At 42.5% G+C, this 17,749-nt stretch overlaps 1 protein-coding gene across 1 annotated transcript in view; it reads right to left on the reverse strand.

Annotated features, from left to right (window-relative positions):
- Window positions 1–5,374: 5,374 nt before the first annotated feature.
- Window positions 5,375–17,749, reverse strand: part of KHDRBS1 (KH RNA binding domain containing, signal transduction associated 1) — a 37,557-nt gene continuing 25,182 nt past the window's right edge. Inside the window, exons 10-11 of the transcript XR_006734220.1 lie at window positions 16,803–16,862; window positions 5,375–6,070 (exon numbers count right to left, since the gene is read on the reverse strand). The gene's annotated coding sequence lies outside the window, so the exon portion shown is untranslated. The remainder of the gene's footprint in view (window positions 6,071–16,802; window positions 16,863–17,749) is intronic.

Raw genomic sequence — 17,749 nt, forward strand, 5'->3', positions numbered from 1 at the left:
GGTTTGGTGGGGCTGCCTTACCTTCCAGTTCAAATGTGGGCAGATGGCTTGGCAAATCAAAGCATTCCAATACCCCTGCCACCTCAGGCTAGTGACTGGTTGGGGTTGTAGGGAGGGGGTGTTAATGACCCAAATCAGGCCAAATGAGACGCAATCCTAGAATCTTTGGTAGAACTATTAGGAAAGAAACTTTTATTCCCCTCTGAGAATAGGTTAACAACTTGGGAGCTCTTGGTGGCCATCTTGCCACCTTTTGAGGAGACCTTAGCTGAGTGGCCGGGCGCGGTGGCTCACGCCTGTAATCCTAGCACTCTGGGAGTCCGAGGCAGGTGGATCGCTCGAGGTTGGGAGTTCGAGACCAGCCTGAGCAAGAGCGAGACCCCGTCTCTACTAAAAAAGAAATAGAAATTATCTGGCCAACTAAAAATATATATAGAAAAAAAAAATTAGCTGGGCATGGTGGTGCGTGCCTGTGGCCCCAGCTACTCGGGAGGCTGAGGCAGTAGGATCGCTTGGGCCCAGGAGTTTGAGGTTGCTGTGAGCTAGACTGATGCCACGGCACTCACTCTAGCCTGGGCAACAAAGTGAGACTGTCTCAAAAAATAGATAAATAAATAAAAATTAAAAAAAATTAAATAAATAAAAATAAAAGAAATCAGGAGAAACTTTTAAACATTTTTTTAACTGTTTTTTTTTTTTTTTTAAGAGACAGGGTCTCGGTTGCCCAGGGTAGAGTGGCGCAGTGGCACAATCGTAATTCCCTACAAGTTCCAACTCCTAGGCTCAAGTGATCCTCCTTCCATGGCCTCCTGAGTAGCTGGGATTACAGCTGCAAGCCACTAAGCCCAGCAGAAGACACTTTCTTGATAGCATTAATTGAACCCCTGGATCTAACCATACCTGAAGCTTTTATGGATTTGTTACAAAAAGCCAGTTTATGTTTGGTGTTTGACAGTTGCAACTGAAATAATCTAGAATATACACTTCTAGTCCACTACCTACCAGAAGCATCTGAGGTTTTGGTCCTTTAACATCTGCCTCCTATAGGGTCCCCGGAGAAAATAGTAAGATGGCTAGATTCTTGGCCGGGCGCAGTGGCTCACGCCTGTAATCCTAGCACTCTGGGAGGCCGAGGTGGGTGGATCGCTCGAGGTCAGGAGTTTGAGACCAGCCTGAGCAAGAGCAAGACCCCGTCTCTACTAAAAAAAAAATAGAAACAAATTAGCTGGCCAACTAAAATATATACAGAAAAAATTAGCCAGGCATGGTGGCGCATGCCTGTAGTCCCAGCTACTCGGGAGGCTGAGGCAGAAGGATCGCTTGAGCCCAGGAGTTTGAGGTTGCTGTGAGCTAGGCTGACACCAGGGCACTCACTCTAGCCAGGGCAACAAAGTGACACTCTGTCTCAAAAAAAAAAAAAAAAATGGCTAGATTCTTGTCTTCTAGACCTTGAAGCCCTCACTTCCCCTCTCTGAACCTTCATTTCCTGATTAATTTGCTCTCTACTGGCTCCTCCAGGAGTCTGAGTTTTTGAGGAAATGTCACTGGCCCTAGGCCAATCCTGTCATTGGGTATCAAGAATTGGGATCTTTTCCTTGGTCATGTTATTCTAGGACCAAGGTCCAAAGCTGGCAAATCTGTCCTTTAAATCAGTTTTCAACCCATATTGTGCAGCCCTCTGGTGGTACAAAGAGGTGCTGAAAGCACAGGATAAAACATTGCAACTTTCTAGCACGTCAGTTTTATTCACTGGAAATATAAGGCAGTATTTTCAATATTAAAATGTAGTTATTAAGAACACCTTCCCTAGAGCCAGACTTCCTAGCTCCACCACTTACTGGCCGCATGAGTTAGGAAGTTAGTCGACCTCTGTGTGTCTCTGTTTCCTCAGTGTAAAGTGAAGGTAATACTAGTACCTGCCGTATGGGGTTGTGGGGAGGTTCAAGTTAGTCTGTGTACAGTAGTTAGAACAGTGCCTGGTGTAAGTTCTATTGAAGTATTAGCTATTATTACTAAAATATGAATATATTATGAAGTACAAACTAATGGACATTTAAGATTGAAGGCTTTGGAAAAAAATGTCACCTGCAGCTCTGTCCCACTCCCTCAGGGATTTGTTCCCACTTTCTCATGCCAGCAGGAATACTTACATCTGATTTTCACTGTGACAGTCTACAAGAGAATCCACGTCTTCATGTTCTTCAAATTTCCAGGGCCATTCTCACTCCATCTATACATTAGTGTCCCCACACAACCTTCCACTTGTCAGGGCCACCCACCCACCTGTTCTCGTCCAGACTTTTGCCTTCCCATGTCTTATATTTAATTATTATAAAGATAATATATGCAAACTTTAGAAAACCTAGAAAACATTGTATTTCTGTAGTCTTTTAAAAAACACATTTTGACAGGTAATGTACTTGGGGGTCAGGTGGGGGGGAGTAATGAAGATGGAGGGAACAGCATGAGCAAACGTCCAGAAATAGACTACGTTCCAGAAGAGCGAGTCCATTTTGGCTTGAGAGTAACTGAAGATGAGGTTGGAAAAATAGGCTCAGTTGAGATCACTTGATGATCCTGAATGCTACACATAGTAAAGAATTTGGACTCAGTTTCAACTGTGAGCCCTTTTTATCTGTAAAATTAGGATAATTACTGTCATTGTTGTGAGGATTAGTGATGGAGAGAAGCAAACAGCTGGGAGGGATATCCTGTATGAGAAATGGAGTGGCTTTTATTATGAGTTGGAGACACACTCTTTTCCTTGGTGTAAACTATCCCACCCCTGAGGGTGGCCTAAAAATCAGTCTTACATTTGATTATCTTATTCCCCTGCCATGCACATTTTAACCACCAGAGTGAGCCTGATACAAAGGAATCAGAACTCCCAGCACAACAGGGAGATTGAGCTGGGCATAGCCGGGCAGATGTGGAATCCTGGACCCAATCCAAGGCTTTTCAATGGTAGGATAGGGCAGGGATCCACGTGCCCCCTCTATGGCCCTTTTTCTTCTTACACCCATCCCAAGGGGAGGAGGTGGGGCATGCCACCACAATGTAAAGCTTAAAAGCTAGCTAGCTGTAAGGTCTCTAGAACCGGGGTGGAATGGATAGAGGATGAGGGCCAGATCTAGTCTGGGAGCCTGGATTTCTGTATCTAAGGCAAAAAAGAGAAAATTTCATTAACTCTGGTCATAAGCCGGTAGGCCCAACTCCTTCGCATACACACCAGGTCATCTAGCTAGACCTGGGAACCTTAGAAAAAGGAGCTGGGGCTGCAGCATGAGGAACGAGGCAGGAGGAAGAAGGGGAGAGAGTGCCTTATCTGAGAGTCATTTTTAGGGTGGCATCCACATGGCCAATAGGACCTCAGCTGTTCGGTCTGTCAGAATGTGTAATGGAGCCTAGCTTCTGCAGTCATGACCTGCTAGCCTAGTGTTGCACAGGACTTTTACAAAACCTGCTTTAACTCCTTTGTATTCTCCACTTGCCTGCATGAGTTAGGCAGAGATTTTTCTGTTACAGATGCTAAACTGAAGGCCCAGAGATATTTAACAATTTACCTAAGATCAAAGAGCACCTAAGAGCAGAGCTGGGTCTGTAAGCAGTGAGTGGCTCTGAGGGGCCCAGGAAAGGGACGGCAGGCAGAGCAACAGCCATCAGAGCTGCAAGCATTGGCTCTTGACCAGGCCTCATACCCGCTTCTCCAGGGCCAGCTCTGCTGCTAGGCTCCAGGCTGCCAGCCCCATCTCTACACTCCGACCCCAATCCCCTGAAAGCCCATCACCCTAGCAACAGCTAGAAAGGCCCAGCTAAAATATTTATGCCTCAAAACAGTCCCAAGGCTTAGGAGGGGGCTATGGGGAATGGCTGATGTGTCATCCCTTCTCAGCTTGCAGGGGAGTTGACTGACATGCAGGGCAGCTGGGCCAAGCCCACTAGGTCAGGACTCTCAAAGGAAGGTCCCCAGGGACATAAGTGGTAACTGGAGGAGGGTGGAGGCTGTGTGTGACAGACATGACAGGCGACAGGACTGGATAAGACCTATAAGCCTGAAATAAAGGAGGAAGGAAACTTAAGTGTTGAGAAGTATTTTGTCTAGACCCCGTGCTAGGCATTTCAAACACATTTCATTTGCTTCTCAAATTCCATTCAGTGGGTAGGGGTTATTATCCTACTTTGGTGGAGTAAACAGGCCCTGAAAATACACAAGTGATGAGCTGGGATTTAAATCCAGATCCGTTTGGCTTCAGGCCTGTGAGCTTTCCTATAAAATTCCACAGTTCCCAAGTAGATAGAATGCACCTGGGCATTGAGGGCATGTTTGCCAAGGAACCTAACGCGGGCTCTTCAGTGACCCAGGTTCTGTGCCTTCATTTATCTCTTTATCTGTGACCAGGATGACCTTGTCTGGTGAACGGAAGCAGGTCCTCAAATGCTAAAGGACTCTGGCCACAAAGTGAAGCCTAGGAGACCAAGAAGCCAAGGAAAGTTCAGTCTCAGTGGCCAGGCCTGGACTGAGAGCCTCCAATGCAAACAGGATGACAAACTCATCTAGGTTTGCGTGTGACTTTCCCAGTTTTAGCACTCAAAATCCTGCATCCCAGGAACTCTCTCAGGCTTGGGTAAACCTGCATGGTTTTTCACCCTAGACAAACCCCTCTTACAAACACTGTTTTTCAAAGCACTTGTGGCTGTAAGAGGTACAAACAGGTCAAAAGTATGGACTATGAAGTCTGATAGCACATTTCTAACCTTACGCAAGTTTCTTATCCTTCTTGAGCCTCAGTTTCCTCATCTGTAAAATCAGTATAATGGATTGAAGGATTACGTCAAACAGTGCATATAAATGCCTGACACAGTACTTGGTACAAACTAAGAAACAATAAACTATTAGCTATTATTTATAGTAATCAACAATTAAGACAAAAACAGGCTCAGAGGTTAAACAGCTTGCCCAATGTAAATCAACTGATTTTAATGTCCGTTTCTATTGTACCTCTGTTCCTGCCAAGAATAAATCCAGGCTCATCAGAGTGCCCCAGGCACAGTTCAAATGCAGACAGGCTCTCATCTCTCCCTAAACTCAGACCTTCTTCCCCTTGTTCTTTTGTTAGGAAAAATAACTAGAAGGCATTAGAGAAAAGTACAGTAGTAGAGGTTCCTAAACTCTTAGAAAGCTTGGTATAAATCAGCCTAAGAATAGGCCACAGGAAACCAGAAGCCTACCAAAGGCCAACTTTCCAATTCTTCAAGAGAAAATGTTGGAACAAATGTTAGAACATGGCCCAGTATGGCTGGAAAGAAAGTGGGAGCTATACAGGAAGGCTTTGGCCCTTCCCCAAAGCTGACAGAAGCTACCAGAGTGGGACCATTCATCACTTGACCAAACCTTTATTGAGCTCCTCAGGGGCATATACTTGAGGAAGGAATATAGTACAAAGGTGAAGTAGGAGAAGCCCTATCCTTCGTTTTTGGACAAGGTAAGTAATCAACAATGAAGAGAAAAACAGGCTCAGAGGTTAAGTAACTTGCCCAAAGTAACTGAACCTTCTTACTTGGCTTTTCTCAGACCTTCACATGGGGGATGATTGACCACCCTCTCTCTGGGAGGCCTCTGAAAGTGTCCAAGGGCTCCCAGGCTGATACCCACAACACAGGTGTGGAGGCAGGGGGGCGCGGGGGGGGGGGGGGGGCCGGTAGACAGGGATAGGAGGTGGTGGTAGGGTGTTCCAGCCAGTTCTGTGGAAGGCAGACTAGGAATGGCAAAATTTATACCCATCTAAGGGGCCATGCTAGGGATATTGTTCGTCTCCTTCAACTCTTTAAAGTCTTGAGTAGGTTTAAACAGATAGCATCATGGTCCCTACAGCCTGATGACTTCATTCTGGGCCTAACAACTCTTAAGGGATCCTAGCTGGCTTTCTGTGGGATAATCACAAAGATCAGGAGGTAGAGTGAAACAAAACTGTTGATCTCCTCTCCTGGGTTTCTCTGTGCTCAGCAAATGCCAGCAGGCCAGACTTTACAGTAGCAGGTAGCTCTCCCGGTTTCTGAAGTCCTCTGATGGCTGCAAAGACACAAAGTAGAAAATTAAGAAACATGAAGCTTCTCAGCCCCCATCTGGCCAGGCTGCCTCCCTTACAGTCTCCCCATCCCACAGCACAACTCTAGTTGTTTCGGTCAGTACGCAGGTCTCTAGGTACAGACGGGTAGAAACCAGACCACAGCCCATGAGCTCTCTTTTTGCTGTCAGTCAAGTAATGAAAATAGAGTTTCACATCCCATGCCTGAGCTGAGTGATCCAGGGAAGAATCAACCAATCCTTGGTGGGTGGGGGCTTAACTATATAAGCTTTGGGGCCTCCAGCTATACAGAGGGGAAAATGCTTTCTGCTCTCCCAGAGATGTGAAAAAGATCAACAAGAGCTCTTTGGAAGAAAGGAAATGGGGAAATAGGCATCTTCTCATTGCTATTTTTAAAAGCTCGATTCTAGGCTCAGGGGCATCTCTTCTGGCCTTATGAGGGGTTTCTTTTCTTTTCTTTGAGACAGAGTCTCGCTCTGTTGCCTAGGCTAGAGTCCATGGCATCGGCCTAGCTCACAGCAACCTTAAACTCCTGGGCTCAAGCAATCCTACTGCCTCAGCTTCTTGAGTAGCTGGGACTACAGGCGTTCGCCACCATGCCTAGCTAATTTTTTTGTTTCTATTTTTGGTTGCTGGGCTAATTTTTTCTATTTTTAGTAGAGATGGGGTCTCGCTCTTGCTCAGGCTGGTCTTGAACTCCTGACCCCAAGTGATCCTCCTGCCTCGGCCTCCCAGATGCTAGGATTATGGGTGTGAGTCACTGCACCCAGCTGTTGTGAGGGTGTTTCATCCCAGCCCCGAATACTCAGGGTTGCCCACAGGAGAGACACAGCCAAAGCCTGGAGCACAGGGCAGGGGCCTGACCTCATGCTGAAGTCTGCAGCAGTGCTTCCCATCTTTTAAATGGCACTACCACCCTCCAAGTTGTTCTAGCTAGAAACCTGGAACCTTAGTACACATCCCTCTTCTCCCACATCTAATCAATCACCAAATTACATTCATTCTATCTCCTAAAAGTTCTTGAATCCATTCACTTCTCCACATTTTGAATATTACTATAATGCAATTCTCTAACCTCCTCCACTTCAGTCAACAGTCTTCAGTGATGCCCTCAGAGTAAGGTCCAGATTCCTACCTCACCTTGAACCTGCCTGCTTCAGTCTTACCCCCTCTTCCTAGAATGTGCTTCATGTCCTTTCCCTTAACAGCCTAGCTCAGTCTTCCTTTAGATGTTAGCTTAAACATCATTTCCTCAAAGAAAACCCTAGAGTTAGGTTGTATGACTGCAGAGCACCTTGTTCTGCTCTTTTATAGAATTTAACACAATTGAAATTATTTGTTATTTATGAGGTTATCTGTTTTGTGTCTGTTTCCCTAGATACACTGTAAGCACCATGAAGTCAGGGGACCATTTTATCTTGTTCACACACCACTGACTTTCCAGTGACTAGCACACAGCAGGCATAATTTGCAATACTGAATGTACAAAAAAAAAAGAATGAAAGGGGACATTTGTACTGATTTCTGGAGAGCAGCTTATAAAGAATCATATCAAAGCACGATGTATTTCTCTTTCTCAAAGGTAGAGGTTTGCTACATTCCAACCACAGAGAGCCTGAGAAAAAGGGTAGTACCCATCTTATACCCAAACCCAGCCCATGTATAGAAACCATAAAGGCTGCTAGAGTCAGAAGACCCCACAGAAGAATTAGCCCTGTATCTGAACCCAAACTCTTCTATCTCAAATACTCACATACACCATGGTGCCTAGAAGAATGAGACTGGCTACCCTGAGATGGGCCAACGTAGACTCCAGAGGTTGAAAAGGGAACAGCCAATGCAGCCATCTTGATGCAGTATTAAGATCAGAATAGCACCCACATTTCTAGCAATGTGCCCTACTTAGCTAATTAATCTGGGCTTATAGACTGGCTGTGCCTCACTCTGACTAAAAATACCTCAAATGAGCTGACTTTTTTCACAAGTCCCACGACCTCCCCAGGTTTGCCCTGAAAGTGACAAGGCCTCCTTGAAGCAAGACACTCCGTAAGCATGGGGCTAGCTTGTATACCTGTCTGAAAACTCCAACCTGCCGATTCCCTGACTAAGATGCAGCCAAAGACAATCACCACAGCATAGGTGAGGAATGGGAAATACACTCACTGCTCAGAGACTGCTGCATCTAGAGTCAAGTGATGCCAAGAAGCTAAACCTCAGCAGCACGGCTATGAAATTCAAGTCCCTTCCCGATACAAGGCTCCTCATTTTAGAAAAGACAGCTGTAGTTGACAGAATACTAAATGAGAACACATCATCAGCCTCAGAGCCAGAACAGACAACAGACTGGAAGACCTCCGGCCCTGGGGTTGGAAAATTGATTCTAGAGGTCAGTGAACATTGTCCTTCCCATTACCACCCCCGCCCCAAGAAGGGTTGAATTTCCTGCTTGAGTGCAGCCTCCTTGGGAGCCCAGGGCAGCAATCAGACTACAATAGGACTAAGGTATAGCCTTTGCTCCTAAGAGGCCTAGAAGGGCCACACCCATTTTGCAGGCCAGGAAACAAAAGAACGGGTGGTCAGGCAGCATAGGGCACTTCCTCACCTCCCCCCAGCAGCTGCTGTCTCAGGCAGCTGTTTCCAGCCTGTCTGCTCAATGCTATTAAATATTCATCAGATGCTTGCTAGCTTTAAACATGCAATGACTATTAATCTGGAGAGCAGGAGGTACGTGTGGCTCTGGAGAGAAAGGAGGGGAAGGCTCATGAGGATCCAAGTCTTTTAACTTCACAATTTGGAACCAAGCCAGGGATACCAATCCTTATAACAAAGCTAGGAAATACTTTTGGTGTAAGCTGATCTTGTGGCCACTCAAGGTGCAGAGGAGAGAACAGGAGGCAGCCAAGTAGGAACAGAAAGACTTGGATTTAAACTCAAGTTCTTGGACTCTATTGTCATCCTAACCTCTAGACATTGGTTTCTCACTCTGTATACCAGGGATAATCCTTGTTTCACAGAGCCATTTGAGAGAATTAAATGGGATGCTATGTATCAGGGGTTCCCAATCTATGGTGAGTTGTATAATTATTTCATTATATATTACAATGTAATAATAACAGAAATAAAGTGCACAATAAATGTAATGCACTTGAAGCATCCCGAAACCACGGCCCCCGCTCCCTGGTCCATGGAAAAATTGTGCCCAAAAGCTTGGGCACCACTGCTGTATATGATACTCCCAAAGCACAGAGTTAGAACAAAAATTAAGAGCTTAAAATGGAGGCAGGGATCTCATCCATTCAGTGGTGAAGCAAGGCCTTGCTTAAGAGCAAAGTTTCTATCAGTGGAGACTCATTTGGTTTTCAATGAGTAGGGTGAGTGAAAGGAATAGGATATGAGGAGATTCTCTTAACATATGGCAAAGTCTTAACATTCCATCATCAAATAGCCCAAATACCTGACAGGAGAGAGGATTCTTCTTTCTGAAAGCAAAAGGTCTTGAGGAAAGAAGACAAGGTAAGGGGATAAAACCCCCTTCGCCCTCCCACAAAGGAGCAGTGCCACTTTCCCAAAGGCTTTCCTCAGTTGCTTCTCTTATGTTCCCTCCCTCGGCGGCACAATGGTAAACAGGTGTGGTTCAAGTCGCCCTCATGTTTAAAGCCTTAAATAGTTCCCTAAACTTCACAATAAAGTGCAAATTCTTTGCCTAATATTTAGCTTTCCAAAATTAGCACTAACCTACTCTTCCTGCCTCTATTTATAGCTAAAATTTGAGTGCCTAATACATGTCACATTGAATGTTTTATATGCACAAGCTCAATCTTCACAACCATGTTGTGAAGTAAATGATATTATGCCCATTTCACAAATGATGAAACTCAGACTTGAAGAGGATAACTCACTTAAGGTTCCAAAGGTAGTTAGACTAACCTTTGAGGAGGCAGAATTTGAAATTAGCGTGTTTAAAGCGATAATAAAGTCTTTTGCTATGCTATCTATCTGTCTGCCTGTCAAATTCTTGGTTATCCTTTAAGATTTGACTTAAATGTCACCCTGTTTCTCTGGTGTCTCCTAAGCCTTTCTCAGACAATTCCTCCAGGCTGCCTGGTATTCAATTCAGCAAGAGAACATGATTACACACTACTCAATTTAAGACTTACTCTTTCCCGTTAGACTGAGTTTCTTGAGGGCAGGGACTATAAACTGATGTAGCCCTCTGACCCAAGCAAATCTTCTTCATCATAATGATGTTCTTACAGGGGATGCCTCCTTCTGCGACACAGAATGACTGTATAGGATTCCCTGGGATGGTTTTGGCTGAAAGGTAAAAATCCTTCTGAATTCCAGTATATAGCTGAGATTTAAAACAGACTCTGAAATCAGAGTTTGAATCCCAGCTCTGCTACTTATTAACAGCTGTGTGGCCTTGGATAAGTTATTTAAATTTCCCTGGGTCTCAATTTCATCATGTGTAAAAATGGGATAATAATAATATCTACTTTACTGGTGGAGAAAATAGCGTATGGCAGAGTAAATATTCAATACATGTTAGTGTTGACAAAATGAGGCAGTAACTAAGATATGTTTTTCAGGATGCATCTTACATTTGATTTGAAAAGAAACCACTGTGTCAGTTTAATTAGCAGCATTTTTTTCTTTTCAATACTTAATGATACATCTTACACGAGGCTCTTACAGTCAATGAAATACGGCATCATCTTACAGAAGCAGCATGCTTTCAGCATAGCAAATGGACTCTGGTGTACAATGTTGATACGCACCTCCCCCTACTTGCCATGCAAGCAGAGTAAATTACTTCAATTCTCCTTGTATCATTTGCCTCATTTATAAAATAGGGAACACACAGTAGGCATTCAAAGTGATTTCTTTCACCCCTTAACCAGGCAAAGCTGCCTATTTTCCCTATCTCACTTTTCGCCTTCTTTTAAGTACAAAGTCAATGAACGGGGTGGACTGAGACACAATAAAATGAAGGAAAAAAATTAAAATGCCTACTTAGTAGTAGCACTGCCAGCAACAGCAGCCTCTGTAGTCTCACACAAAACACAAGAACTTATCAAGAGAAAGGGAGCCCATGTGCTGCCTAATGCATTCTAACCGAGAAATGATCTTGGGGCAAATCCTTGGGGGACACAGCTTTAAGGTTAGAGGCCAGGGAGGCAGTACTTAAGTTTCAAAAACCCAAGCAAAACAGCCACCACTACCTCTATTCCTCTTGTTCACTTGGTTCAGGAAGCATTCTGCATATATGTAGACAAGAAGCCTTCTGTGACTGGCAGGCTGCTGTTCCTAAAACAAAAAGCCTAAGTCTGTTTCATCCTTGCTGCCCAAAAAGCCCTACCAGATGCTGATGTATCTCTAATTTCACTCTTAGCCTGGAGCAAGGGGTAGGATTTGGTGGGAAAGAGAGCAAAAGCTGACAAAGCCTAAGGCCATATACCTAGGTAAGGGAGGCTGAGAGATTTTCTCAGCAGTAACTGTCATTGCCAAGAGTCCCCTGGAGGCTCCCTGGAAATTGTGGGAGAGGGAAAGAAGGATAGAAGAGGTTGATGATAGGAGGAGATGGGCATGCTGGAGCTCAGCCCCTGAGCCTCTGGTGAACTACATATGGCCAGGCATGGCAGGCAGGATACCTCATTCCCACTTCAGCAGCCTGCAGTATAATACATATGATAAAGACACACTTTGTCACCCATATCTGGGTTCAAAGCTCAGGACCACCATTTGTAAGCTCTCAGTGATGCCAAAATAAGCTACTACTTATTATTGAACAGCTACTATGTGCCAGAAATTGTATTAAGCACTTTAAGTAATACCAAGTTCAAAAGGCAGTAGACCTATATACATTTATGGTCAATTTTTGACCAGGGCGCCAAGACCATCAATGGGAAAAGAACAGTCTCTTTAACAAATGGTGTTGGGACAACTGGATATCCATGTGTAAAGAATGAAAAATTTTTATTTATTTTTTTTTTTTGAGATAGAGTCTCACTCTGTCGCCTAGGCTAGAGTGCAGTGCTGTCATCAGAGCTCACTGCAACCTCAAACACCTAGGCTCAAGCAATTCTCCGGCCTCAGCTGCCTGAGTACCTGAGACTACAGGTAATTTTTCTATTTTTTTGTAGAGATGAGGTCTTGCTATGTTGCTCAAGCTGGTCTTGAACTTCAACTCCTGGTCTCAAGTGATCCTCCTGCCTCGGCCTATCAAAATGCTAGGACAACAGGCATGAGTTACCGTGTCTTGCCTGAAGAATGAATTTGAGGCTGGGCGTGGTGGCTCATGCCTGTAATCCTAGCACTCTGGGAGGCTGAGGTAGCAGGATTGCTTGAGCTCAGGAGTTTGAGACCAGCCTGAGCAAGAGACTCTGTCTCTACCAAAAATATAAAAATTAGTCGTGGTGTGTGCCTGTGGTCCCAGCTACTTGGGAAGCTGAAGCAAGAAGATTGTGTGAGCCCAGGAGTTTTGAAGTTGCAGTGAGCTAAGGATGATGCCACTGCACTTTACCTAGGGAAACAGAGCGAGATTCCATCTCAAAAAAAAAAAAAGAAAAAAGAATTTAAAGAACCACTTCACACCATATACAAAAGCTAATATAAAATGAATCACAGACCTAAATGTAAGACTTGAAACTAAAAAACTCTTCGAAGGAAACAGGTACAAATCTCACTGAGCTTGAGTGAGACAATGGCTTCTTATCTATGACAATAAAAGCACAATCAACAAAAAAAGCAACAGATAAACTGCATTTCATCAAAATGAAAAACTTTTGTGCTTCAAATAAAGCAAAATGGCAGCCCCCTCAATAGGAGAAAATATTTGCAAATCATATATCCAATAAGGGTCTAGCATCCAGAATATATAAAGAACTTGTAACTCAATAATAAAAAGATAAATAATCCAATTTAAAAGTCAACAGAGTATTTAAAGAGACATTTCTCCGAAGAAGATATATATAATTAGCTAACAAGTACATGAAAAGATGCTCAATAACATTAGTCATTAGGGAAATCCAAATCCAAATCCAAACCATAATGAGATACCACTTCACAACCACCAAGATGGCTATAATAAAATGTAAAGTAAGTGTTGGTGAGGATATGGAGACATAGGAACCCTCATACATTGCTGGAATGGTACAGGCTCTGTGGAAAATAGTTTGGGTTTGGCAGTTCTTCAAAAAGTTAAAGAGTTACCATACGACCCCGCAATTTCTCTCCTAGGTATATATCCAAGAAGTTGAAAACACATGCCCACACAAAAACTTGTACACAAATGTCCAAAGCAGTATTTTTCATAATAGCCAAAAAGCAGATACAACTCAAATGTCCATTAATGGATGAATGGATAAATAAAACATGGTGTGTATATATATACAATGAAATAGCATTTGAAGGTAAAAATGAACAAAATACTGATACATGCTACAACATGGATGAACCCTGAAATTATTATGCTAAGTGAAAGAAGCCAGTCACAAAAGAGCACATATTATATGATTCCATTTATACGAAATGTCCTGAACAGACAAGTCTGTAGAGACAGAAAGTAGACAAATAGTTGCTATGGCTGGAGGGGATAAGTGGATTGGGGTGAGACAGATAATGGGCATGGGGATTCTTTTGGGGATGATAAAGATATTCTAACATTGGAGTCTACTTGCTCAAGGATTCTTGGGCATGGCTCCAGGTAATAAAAAATAAAATTTACTGCGATGATGACTGTACAGCTCTGTGCATATACTAAAAACCACTGAATTGTATACTTTAAATGGGTGAACACTATGGTATATGAATTATATCTCAGTAAAGTTGTTACCCAAAAGCCCCTAAAAACCCCAGACATTTTGCCACCAGGACAGTTAAGTCTGTGCAAAGAGAGACAGGATCACTTAAAAATCCTAACATGCCCTTTAATTTTTATCAATAGAAGCTAACCAGAGGCTGCAAACTGGCAGGCTAAGAGCCACATTTGGCTTGCAGCAGATGAATTTTATTGGGACCAATACTGTATTTTAAAAAATCTGAGCAAACATTAAACAATTGTACATAAAAATCCAATTTTTTTTTTTTTTTTTGAGAAGGGGCCTCACTCTGTTGCCCAGGCTGGAATGTAATGGCAAAATCATAGCCTACTGCAGCCTCGAACTCCTGAGCTCCAATGATCCTACCACCTAAGCCTCCTGGGTAGTTGGGACTATAGGTGTGAGACACTGCGTTTGTCTCAAATTTCCAGTTTCTCTTGAAAATCAAATCTTGCAAGTCTAAGAAAAAACTTTTAGAGATGAGAGAGAAACAGGAATGAAAACAATCTAATTACTTAAAAGGGTATTGCTTCAGAGGACTAAAGTAGAACCAGTATTAAGTTACTAACGTGTCTCATTCAAAATGAGAGAAAAGGTCTAATACTTAAAAGCTGTCTCAAGTGAAATGAGCTGCTTTTAGAAATAATGTTTCCTATCATTAGTATGAAGTACTAGATACAAGCTATAACATAAATGAACCTTGAAAACATGCAAAGTCAAAGAAGCCAAAATCACAAAAGGCACATGTAGGATTCCATTTACAAAAAATGTTCAGAATAGGCAAACCCACAGAAACAGAAATATTAGTGGCTGCCAGGGGCTGGGGAGAGTGGGAGAACTGGAGTGACTACTAACAAGTACAGAATTTCTTTTTGAAGTGATGTAAATGTTCTGGAATTAAATAGTAATGGTCACACAGCATCATAAATATACTAAAAACCACTAAATTGTATACTTTAAAATGGTTAAAATGGTAAATTTTATGCTATATAAATTTTATCTCAATTAAAAAAGAAGGGTAGAGAAGGACCAAATGAAATAACTCTTATTAACTATTTAAAATATTATGATGCACACAGTGATAAATATTGGCTATTATCATCAACTTCATGTGATAATGAGGCATGGAGAAGGGTTAAACGTTTTGTTTTTGTCTAAGGTGACAAAGGCTGAGATGAGGCAGAGCTAAGACAGTACCCAATCGTGCCTGTCTCTAAAGCTTACAGAACTGTAATAAAAGTTCACAGGTAGTAAGTGATAGAGTTACAGAAAACACTTGGCTCAACAGACTAAGCTACACTCCCAGAATAGGTAGACCACCAGCAGGCCTGGGTCCAGGAACAACAGAACCTGCCTTTCCAAGCACAAATCACAGTCAAACGGAAAAAGAACTTTCGCCAAACTTCAGATTATCCTAGGAAAGTTGAGATTAGATTCTCTGCATTCAGGAATTTCCTCCTACATTTCCTAGCCATTCATGTGACCTAAGCCAAACTTAGGACTTGCTGTGTACTCAGAACCGCGGCTCAGTACACATAACCCTCCTTTAAGCCTCCAGATCTCAGAGGCAGGTTTGGAAGACAAAGAAATTCCAAGAAGCCAAAGTTCACTGGCAAAGGCTCTATGTGCCTTTGGCGTACCTAGTTAGAGCCTTTGTCCTCAGTGTCATCCTAACGCTAAGAACTCACTCAAAGCAGAGGGAAAAACCAGCCAGTTAGTTGCTTAATGGCTTCAGGCAACAGGAAGGTTCACTGTTGTCAGAGTCCCCAACTACACAAATAAGAGTTAAATTCAGGGCAAGTGTTCTTAGGAAAAGACCACTAATATTTACTATGTATATAGCACTGAATTGGTTGTCCTTATATATATTAGAACTCCTTCAGTTTGCCAACCACCATGAGGTGTGCATTATCACCATCTTCCTTCTCTAGAGGTAGAAATAAATGATTTGTTTTAGGTCACTAAACAAAAGACCACTTGTAGATTTAGCTCTAAGTTTGCCAGGCTCCATGTCCCTTTTTCCTATACCACAATATCCCTATGAAGGGTCATCCAAGTATGAGAAATACCCCTTCCCTAGATTAAGGGCAGTATAGTATAGGGTTAAGATGATAGGTTCTGGCAACACATAAACTTGGGCTTGATTACTAGCCATACTAATCATGTGACCCTGGGAAGTTACTTAGCCTCATTAAGTCTTCGTTACTTCTATAAAATAGACATTACCTGACGATTGTTTCTTGGCAGCAGCTCAGCATCTCTTTCTCTTTCCTAGTAACACCCCAACTTCCTTTTGAGGAATTAGTTGTTTCTTACTAAATACTGGTAAAGGGCGGGCACAGAACTCAAGCTAATTATCAATCCTCTCCCTAGAACTTGAATCTTGAGTAGAGGGAGAAAGAAAGCAAACATAGCTGGAGTTTACCTATCCTAACAGTAGTGCCCAAGCACTATTACTAGCAGCCAATTCCCGCTTCGAGATCATTCCTCTGGTCTACCACTGCTATCGGCAGTTCTCCGCAGCCACTATGGTTCCCATGCCAGATTTTCTAGCCTTCACACTAAATCTCTAAACCCCTAACATCTTTCTAATGAAGTCCCTTTTATTTACATTAGCTACTTTGTTGCTTGCAACCAATGAACTCCAAATGAGGTTATTAACAGGATAAATAGAGTGGGATTCAGTAGGCTTAAGTTGACACTATCTGGTCTTATCAACCATTAGAAATAAATTCAATATGGACTGTAAACCAACATATAAACACAGTCATGTTTTAAAGACAATACAGAAGACTGCAGGAAACAGTAGCCCAGTGACCACCTTCCAGGCATAACTGTTTTACAGTCATGATGAAAAAAGGCCCACAGTCCTTAACAGAAAGCTACCTTAACATACCTGACAGGGGTCTTCACTACCCATCCTATTCCAGGAAATACCTCAGGAATTTTCTATTACCTGAAAATGGAGAAATAAGAGATCAGTCTTTTGAAGAGGATGTTTTAAAGACATACAAAATAAAAGATAAAGAGGTCCTGCATGCAGTTTACACATTACAGGAGAGAAACATGCAACTTTCAAGAAATTTTAAGTAACATTTCATTGTGAATATCAATATGGGGACCTACAGGGACTCATCCTTATACATTTTAAAATAGCTGAGCAGAAAGCTTTACTTTGGGGTGCAGCAGGAGGTCTAATCTATAGTCATTGAAATTTTACAATGTGTCATTTAAGATGTCAGACTTTGTGCCCAGGTTACATTACAGTTCACTTGTGATGGGCAGGATTATTAAGAGTTATGGCTAATTTATGCGGCAGCATATGGTTTTTCTTTTTACAGCTATTTTTATTAAACAAGTTTTGCAAAGTTTTAACATTAAAATTAACAGCTAAAGAATTGTTTATGCAAGTTGCTGTCACAGTTTATGTAAAAGAGAAATATGTGCTATTAAAATCAGACATTTAGGTTACCTTTGGTTTTTTGCGATGCATGTTAGCTTTACACATCCTGATTCTCTTGCGATAATTTTCCTTTAAAAAGGGGGGTATAGAGTGATCTCTTTTCATCAAAACAAGACATAATGCCCTGAAAGCTGACTTCAAACCATGGTTGAAAATTCAGTTATTTACACTTTATCACAATCTACAAATACATTTTTTTTGTTGGTGTGTTTTAAAAAGAAAAAAAAATGTCCATCATGCACTGCTGCAGGCAGCTTGGCACTTCATACAAGAGGATTTTTCACCCCCGAGCAGTTTAGGTGGCTCTCTTAGGGAAGGCATGAGAACCCTGAGAATTAACATGGAGTAGAAACAGGGCCAACCAATTCCATCATTTCCTC

The sequence above is a fragment of the Lemur catta genome, chromosome 3 (assembly GCF_020740605.2).
Source record: "Lemur catta isolate mLemCat1 chromosome 3, mLemCat1.pri, whole genome shotgun sequence".
In the NCBI taxonomy this organism is placed as follows: domain Eukaryota; kingdom Metazoa; phylum Chordata; class Mammalia; order Primates; family Lemuridae; genus Lemur; species Lemur catta.